Raw genomic sequence first — 9805 nt, forward strand, 5'->3', positions numbered from 1 at the left:
GCCGCTATGGTTTTTTGTTGTTGACCGGTGCTAACGAAGATCAAGGCATGCTTCGGTATTGGGCTTTTGACACGCCCGCCGTTGGCCAGTTGTCACTTGTTTGGGTGCTTTTTAATAAGGTGGTGCCCACTAAGCCACGAAGCGGGAAAATTCGCTGGGGTCATTAAAGCATTCGACATTACCGTGGCTGTCAGTTTTTGGGTGTCATAAAGGCTTCGCTATAATATATTATCAAGTTTAGAAAAAAACTTTTGTAGAACACGAAATATCTAACCTTAAAAACAATCTTTTCCGGTGTAATACTACACTGTTCTTTCTGCAAATGATCATGCAAAATCAAGTTCATTGCTTTAAGTAAGAAATGACAAAAAGTTCAAAACTCACCTCGAACTTTTACCATAAACTTTGTTTTGCTTTTAGTAGCCGGTTTACGAGCAAGTTCTGGGGTCGTTTATGGTATTTGAGAAAGAAAGAAAAAAAAAACTTCTCCAAGATAGCATCAAATGGCCCGTAATGGGGGTGCGGGTTATAGTCGGTCTACTACAGGTGGAATACGCATTACTGTCACGTGTCGAGCCCCTCGGGCAGGGAAAAAATCGTTTATGTCCAAGACGGAAGCCCCGGGTTAATGATACACGTTCCACGGACGATGCATAAATTATGGCACGGAAGTGATTTCGGAATATCGATTTGCAGTTGAAGTATGCGACGGATGTAGGAGTTTTTTGTGATTTAAATTAAATGTTTTAGTCGGAATATTTTTCTTTTTTTTCTCCAAAAAGAATAATTCTAGAGTAAATCTTCAAAACAACCTATATGAGTTTTGGGTTGGACATTTAAAGGATAGGACCTTTTGAAAATTTAATCTAGAATTCTCAACTGAGCCAATAACATTAAAAAAATTGGCATTGTGAATTTTGATATGAAATACAGATCGGATTCGCTTATTCGAATGGAACAGCATTCGAATGAGTGACTTCAGGTTCGCTAACTAAAATAACTGACAGCTGCCAAGAACACGAAACCACGTGCATGAAAATAGTTTTGGAGTGTTTTTTTTGAAGGAATTTTTTGATCGATTTGGTGTCTTCGGCAAAGTTGTACGTATGAATATGGAATACACTGAAAACAAATGATACACGGTAAAAAAAATTTTGGTGATTTTTTTATTTAACTTTTTGTCACTAAAACTTGATTTGCAAAAAACACTATTTTTATTTTTTATTTTTTATATGTTTTAGAGGACATCAAATGCAACCAATCAAAAAGTACTCCAGTGAAATTTTGATAAAGTACACCGTTTTCAAGTTAAAGCCATTTTTATGTAACTTTTTCAAAATAGTTGCAGTTTTTCATGTTTTTAAATTAGTGCACATGTTCGCCCACCTTTGAAAAAATATTTTTGAAAAGCTGAGAAAATTCTCTATATTTTGCTTCCTTGAACATTGTTGATACGACCCTTAGTTGCTGAGATATTGCCATGCAAAGGTTTAAAAACATGATAATTGATGTTTCCCAAGTCTCACCCAAAGAACCCACCGTTTTCTAATGTCGATATCTCAGCAACTAATGGTCTGGTTTACAATGTTAATATATGAAACATTCGTGAAATTTTCCGATCTTTTGGAAAAAAAATATTTTTTTAAACTAAGACTTACATTTTAAAAGGGCGTAATATTGAATATTTGGCCCTTTTGAAATGTTAGTCTTGATTTAAAAAAAATGAAAATATTGTTTTATAATATATTTAATTTTATAAAATATTTGAAAATTATTTCAAAAACACACCAAACTTGAACATTATAAAAAAGGTATATTTTGAATAGTTTTCAATTCAATTTTTATAAATTTCTAAATACGAAGAAAAGTATTTAGAAATTTATGAAAAATATGTATTTTTGCTCCCAAATTTCTTAACTTATTGAAATTGCTTTGAAAATATTTGCAGCAATCTTTATTTTAAGTATGATTAATTTCATTTTTTATTTTTTTTTTCAAATGAAACTTTGTTCAGAAAAAAAAAACATAATTTTTAGGCTACTCACTTTTTTATTTGAAAATCAATTTCAATCAAGTTGCTCAAAATAGAAAAAAGTCAATTGAAAGTAACAAAGTAAAACTGATTAAATTTAATATTTAGTGTCTTTTTCAACATTAATAGACAATAATACAAGTTTTTCATATATTTCACATTCAATGATAAGATTTACATTAAAACATAATGTTTTTTTTTTGAAAATGAAACAAAAACATTTTGATAATATACTGAAGCATAATCAAAATAATACGTTGACTTCGAAATATGTAATTGCTAAAGCAAAAAAAACTTAATGTTCCTAATAAAATATTTATTCTAAATTTCGATACTCAACTTATTTATCCAATTTTTCATGAACAGCCTCAAGGGCCAGTCAAAGAACTATTTTGAAAAGCCGTCGCGGGCCGGACGTTGGGCAGGCCTGTTTGAAACCTTTGCATGGCAATATCTCAGCAACTAAGGGTCGTATCAACAAAGTTCAAAAAAGCAAAATAAAGAAAATTTTCTCAGCTTTTCATTTTTTTTCAAAAGTGGGCAAACTAATTTAAAAAATTGTAAAGCTGCGACTATTTTCAAAAAGTTACATAAAAATGACTTTAACCTTAAAACGGTGCACTTTATCAAAATTTCACTAAAGTACTTTTTGATTGCAAATTTGATTTCACATCGAAAATGAAGTTGAAAAATGTTTGCGATCATTATTTCGATTTTTGAAAAAATAGTATTGATTAAATAATTCATATCTCGGTCAAAGATTTTTAGCACAACCTGTATTTTTTTTGAAAAGTTGGCATTTGATGTCCTCTAAAACATATCAAAAATGAAAAAAGTTTAAGTGACAAAAGTTGAATAAAAATCACCAAAAAAATTACCGTGTACCATTTTTTCAGTGTAGTCCTTATCCATACCTACAACTTTCCCGAAGACACCAAATTGATCAAAAAAATCCTTCAAAAGATACAGATTTTTGAATTTTCATACATCATTTTTGTATGGACAGCTGCCAAATTTGTATGGAAAATTATATGGGTAATTCTCTACCAACTCACACGAAATCGGGAAAAGTTGCCCCGACCCCTCTTCGATTTGCGTGAAACTTTGTCCTAAGGGGTAACTTTTGTCCCTGATCACGAATCCGAGGTCCGTTTTTTGATATCTCGTGACGGAGGGGCGGTACGACACCTTCAATTTTTGAACATGTGAAAAAAGAGGTGTTTTTCAATAATTTGCAGTCTGAAACGGTGATGAGATAGAAATTTTGTGTCAAAGGGACTTTTATGTAAAATTAGACGTCCGATTTGATGGCGTACTCAAAATTCCGAAAAAACGTATTTTTCATTGAAAAAAACACTAAAAAAGTTTCAAAAATTCTCCCATTTTCCGTTACTCGACTGTAAAATTTTTTGGAACATGTCATTTTATGGTAAATTTAATGTACTTTTCGAATCTACATTGACCAAGAAGGGTCATTTTTTCATTTAGAACAAAATTTTTCATTTTAAAATTTCGTTTTTTTTCTGACTTTGCAAGGTTATTTTTTAGAGTGTAACAATTTTCTACAAAGTTGTAGAGCAGACAATTACAAAAATTTTGATATATAGACATAAGGGGTTTGCTTGTAAACATCACGAGTTATCGAGATTTTACGAAAAAAAAGTTTTGAAAAAGTTACTTTTTGCGTTTCTCTTTGTTTCGTCGTCCGTGTCTGTCGCGGGTGACCATGAACGGCCATGATCGATGACGACCAACTTTTTCAAAACTTTGGCGGAGAATATGGGGACAAACTAATGATGCAAAATGACTTCTTTGAGCATACCGAAGGCACCAAAAAAAATTTCAGTCGGATTAAAAAATACAAAAATTAAAATTCTAAAAAAAAAAACGATTTCGTAGAGAATTGCTCAGATGCTTCATTGTAAACATCAGTTTGACAACTCATTTTTGACGTTTGAGTGCTTTTTAATTCGAATACGTTGATATCAATAAGCGTGTACTTTCACTTCGGGTGTAAATTTCGGGCGTTCACCATTCGAACGCCTTTTTCGCTTAAAAATCTGGATACCAGATTTTTAAGCGAAAATGGCGTTTGAATGGTGAACGCCCGAAATGTCAAAATCACGCAGTGGTACCAACATTGCGAAAAAGTGTGCCATGACATGACCGCCACATTTTTTTTTTCTAATGTTGGTGCTAATGCACGATTTTGACATTTCGGACGTTCACTATTCGAACGCCATCTTCGCTTAAAAACCTCGATTCACATTTTTGCGGCTCTTCTAGCAAACGTCAAACCAAACAATAGGCTCTTAACGTGAAGACTTCGATCATTGCCACGATTTTTTGTTCATAGATATAAATTTTGCGTCACTTTTAATATTTTCACAAAATTCCTTCTACAAGTTGTTTAGAATAGTACCCTACATGTGTTGATACTTTTTGGTAACGATCATCCCATTCCTTGTAAAGTTATGGAAATCGTCATTAATCAATGATTGTCAACTAGGAAGTCAATGATTGTACCACAAAATTATATAAATTTTGAAACACAATTTGATTTAGAGATCAAAAATTCCTTCAGTGGCTTCATAATTTGAAATTAATATTTTTCTTTTTTCTTGAGTTTTAAAACTGACTTCAAATATTTACTTTAAAATTTTGATAGTTATCTATTTCTAGTAGGTTAAATTCTTTTGGCACCAACGTGAGAAACCTGAGGATATTTCAAACAAAAATGAGAGACATGGAAGCAGATTTGGTGCCGTGAGCCATCCGCTTAAAATCCGTAGACCATGACGGCCGATTTTCACTGTCAAGGTGTGGTCAACACCTACCGGCATAGGGCCAATCTCATCGAACCACGTAATGTGTGATAATAAATCAAAAAAATGATAATTCAACCATATAAGTTACTTCCTAAACAAACATTAGCGTGAGCGTGTTGTGCAGTTTGTTTGCACCGGTAGTTACGCCCTTTTGAAGGCAAAAGTCGAACAAAATGGCACATGGCTGTCGCCGTTTTGCGCTGTCGTCTATTATAATTTTTTCCGAATTAACTTGTGTTGGTTTCAATTATTTTGGTAATATATATGATAAGCGTGCAAGTTTGACTGTTCAATGCGCACACGCAAAAGAAAAATTAGTTTTTTTTTTGGGAATATAACGTCTCCTGAAATTCTTAAAAACAAATACATTGTGTTAAAAGCAAATTTTCCATAAAATTAACACCAAGTCACGGGTCATCGCCCATCGCTTCAACGCAGATGATTCCGCATTGAATAACAATTAGAAGAGCTCCGAGTAGCAGTCAAATCACGAACCTCCGACTTTAATTATGACGTTTGTTCTAATTAATTGTGGGTTTCCGTGACCTCGAAGGTCGGTTGACGGCTGTTTTTTTTTTCGTCGAAAACCATTTGTTTCTCACGACCGATGATGTGATAAGGACAAATTAGTGAACCACATTGTATGAGCAGGGGGCCGGCGGTGTTTTACGCTGGGTTGAACTTTAGTACGGGGGTTTACACTAGCGTATCCGAACGATAAATCACGGAAAATTATTGAATGAATGGATTGAGTTCCGTGGCGGTTGTTTACTTATAAGTTGCAAAAATAAAAATTTTAGATTTGGGTAACTTTGATGTAAAATGTGTCCTCTTCCACTAAGCGTGCAGTTTTGACAGATGAAGCCATAACGGCTCGCACGATAAGTTGCAACGCACTGCAATCAAAATTAAATTTCTCAACTGGCATGTGTCCGTAAGTGGCCATTTTACAGAACAGAACCATCATCGTCAGAATGCAATGTTTCCTCATTGCACAAAGTCACCATTTCAAACAAGCTCATTTTATTGGATTCTTCGGTATCGCAAGCAAACTTAACCCTTGGCTCATTCGGTCACACCCTTCCTTTCGATATTTGATCGACAAAAAATGTTGCTATAAAAATTGTACTGTAAAGCATGGTGCCATTATGGTAAACTTTTAAATTTATTTTAAAAAACATAAAAAAATATCATAACAAAAAAACTAATTATTACGAATCAAAAGAGCCAACTTCGAAATCGCCTTCTTCATTTCTTACGATGCTGCAACATGTTGAGAAGCAATCTGCTTAAGCTTTAAACATATTTCACCCTCTGCCATAAAATGATCGTGAAAGAGGCGCTTATTCGAATGAAGAGTAAAGTTTAACCGCAGAAAAAAAAAATCAAAAAGGCCAAACAATCAGACTTTTGCTCAACGAGGAGAAGGAGGAAGGAAATGAGTATAAATAGCTTTTCTATTTTTATAACAAACTGATCCCGCCAAAATAGATCCCCCACATTTCCATCCTTGTTTTCATTCTCGCTCGCGATAATTACTCTTTTGTGCAAAAAGGCCGGTCAAATTAGACTTTAAAAGTGCTGATGCGAGTTGCAAGTTTCATCCTACCCCCTAAAAATTGAAGAGGGTATTTTGAATAATAAGAGTATTATTTTCTGGAGGAAAGGAAACGGAGCTTACAATTAAAATGGCTGATATTCAGGTTTTGAAAAAAATGCTCAATTTGGGTGGGCTAATGGGTGCAAAAAATAAGCCGAGGTGTTAAGGAGTCTTTATTTCGCCGATAACGAGCACTTGTCCGTAATTGCAGGATTATTCCAGAAGAAGAATGTTCGACCTTTATTGCGCCGTTTTGTGAGTGATTCGCCGGATTGATATTCAATAAAATATGTTTCCAAATCACTAAATTTATGCTTTTTTTCAACATAACGATACCTTTTATAAAACTCACACGCTTAAACAAAAGTGCTTATTCTCCTATAACTCCCTTCTATAAATAGACTTTCTTCGTCTAACGTTAATGAACCTTCTGGAAGCTCATTATCGAAGACTGCACAACACGTGTTCCTAATTCGGGTTTTATTCCTCTGCAGCTTTCACTGGAAGAATGTTTCTCCAAATGGATGGCAAAAATATTATTCAACGCTTAGTGATGATTCGTTCACAATTCCAGACAGGTACAGAGTACGGTGCAAATAAGCTGCGGGTCAATTATTTACCATGGTTCAGGGATAGAAAATCAGGAATAACGTAGTTGTGATTGACCTTAAAATGAAAGAAGAAGTTCGACTGTTTCAATTTGGATGATGGTTTGTTTTTTTTTGTATTTTTGTATTTTTGTATTTTTGTATTTTTGTATTTTTGTATTTTTGTATTTTTGTATTTTTGTATTTTTGTATTTTTGTATTTTTGTATTTTTGTATTTTTGTATTTTTGTATTTTTGTATTTTTGTATTTTTGCATTTTTGTATTTTTGTATTTTTGTATTTTTGTATTTTTGTATTTTTGTATTTTGTATTTTTGTATTTTTGTATTTTTGTATTTTTGTATTTTTGTATTTTTGTATTTTTGTATTTTTGTATTTTTGTATTTTTGTATTTTTGTATTTTTGTATTTTTGTATTTTTGTATTTTTGTATTTTTGTATTTTTGTATTTTTGTGTTTTTGTATTTTTGTATTTTTGTATTTTTGTATTTTTGTATTTTTGTATTTTTGTATTTTTGTATTTGTGTATTTTTGTATTTTTGTATTTTTGTATTTTTGTATTTTTGTATTTTTGTATTTTTGTATTTTTGTATTTTTGTATTTTTGTATTTTTGTATTTTTGTATTTTTGTATTTTTGTATTTTTGTATTTTTGTATTTTTGTATTTTTGTATTTTTGTATTTTTGTATTTTTGTATTTTTGTATTTTTGTATTTTTGTATTTTTGTATTTTTGTATTTTTGTATTTTTGTATTTTTGTATTTTGTATTTTTGTATTTTTGTATTTTTGTATTTTTGTATTTTTGTATTTTTGTATTTTAGTATTTTTGTATTTTTGTATTTTTTGTATTTTTGTATTTTTGTATTTTTGTATTTTTGTATTTTTGTATTTTTGTATTTTTGTATTTTTGTATTTTTGTATTTTTGTATTTTTTATTTTTGTATTTTTGTATTTTTGTATTTTTGTATTTTTGTATTTTTGTATTTTTGTATTTTTGTATTTTTGTATTTTTGTATTTTTGTATTTTTGTATTTTTGTATTTTTGTATTTTTGTATTTTGTATTTTTGTATTTTTGTATTTTTGTATTTTTGTATTTTTGTATTTTTGTATTTTTGTATTTTGTATTTTTGTATTTTTGTATTTTTGTATTTTGTATTTTTGTATTTTGTATTTTTGTATTTTTGTATTTTTGTATTTTTGTATTTTTGTATTTTTGTATTTTTGTATTTTTGTATTTTTGTATTTTTGTATTTTTGTATTTTTGTATTTTTGTATTTTTGTATTTTTGTATTTTTGTATTTTTGTTTTTTGTTTTTTTGTATTTTTGTATTATTTTTCATATGTTTTAAGAGGCTATAATGAAGGCATCATTTGCGTTTGAGTTTGAGACGGTTTAGGAATATGCAAAATGTTGCAAAATCCTCATAAAATCTCGCCTGGTGAGATCCAAAGGTAAAGGTCAAAATTGGAGGGCAAAAGGCCCCGTGTCCTCCCCCCCCCTAGTCAGCGTCCCTGTTTAATGTTGAAACTTTTGTGATATTATCTGTTCATTTCTTTCAAATCAATTTCCGGTTTTTATGATTAAGAAAAACCTTTTTAAATATGGCCGTAGCAAATATTTTTCAAAGTTCATGTTGTTTTTCGGCGAAAAAAAAATTTCGTCAATACATACTTCGATATTATAAAAACTAATGATTGCTAAACAACTGAGCAGTTGTAAAACGCCCTTTTAAACACTTTTCTCATTCAAATGTCTATATCTGGAGTTTTTTTTGTTGAATAGGTCCTGTTGCGTATAAACGCAGATTGACGCGCCCCTCGGACACTGCTGCTGACCCCTTTGTGCTCACGATCGGTGCCCGTGCTATCGGGGTTACAAAATTCCCGGGAAACGGGAAATTTTCAACAAATTTCAACGAATTCCCGGGAAATTTGAAATTTAACGAACATTTTTCTGAAGCAGTTTCTGATTAATATTTTGCAAAAGAATTGTATAGAACAGCAATTTTAATGGTCCAAATGAGTGCGAGGATCAATTAATGGCTTGACTGCTTGTAAAAAATCATACAACTTTGAAAAAAAGTCTTATTTTTATGCTGTTTTTTTTTTTCAAATCGCACCAAATAAAAACAATATTATTGGTTTTTTTTGTTGAGAAGTATTTTTTTACTCAAAGTGTTTAGATACTGAAAATCATGCAGAAATAATGTTTTTCATGACAAATAATTTATTCCAGAAATAGTATTTTCAACCTGTAAATAAATAGATAATCATTGAATTTCCCTTACAAATCTTATTTCTAGCGCTATTTAACTTTAATTAACAACTCAGTTTCAAAATATTGAAGCGAGTTTTTGGAATATGTTTGCATTCTTTAGGTAAATTCATGGTAATTTCATATGATACGAAGATGTTTTTTTTAATGATTTTTCATGGTTCCATTTATGGTATGATTTTAGTTATATGGTTATATTTATAGCCTAATAAATAAATTAGTTAAAAATAAGTTTAAAAGTGGTTGATATTAAACGATATTTTTTCATAAAAATAGCTATATCATTTCAATTTCCATCCAATTTAGTCATGGTAAACACAAATGTTAAACAAATCCGTGATACTTCCGCTTGTATTTCGGGAATTCCCGGGAAATTTACAAATTTCCCGGGAAACGAGAAATATTTTTTCCGGAAAATCCCGGGAATTCCCGTGGAATGTTTTCCCGGGACGGGAAATTGGAC

The sequence above is a fragment of the Culex quinquefasciatus genome, chromosome 1 (genome assembly GCF_015732765.1).
Source record: "Culex quinquefasciatus strain JHB chromosome 1, VPISU_Cqui_1.0_pri_paternal, whole genome shotgun sequence".
Taxonomy (NCBI): domain Eukaryota; kingdom Metazoa; phylum Arthropoda; class Insecta; order Diptera; family Culicidae; genus Culex; species Culex quinquefasciatus.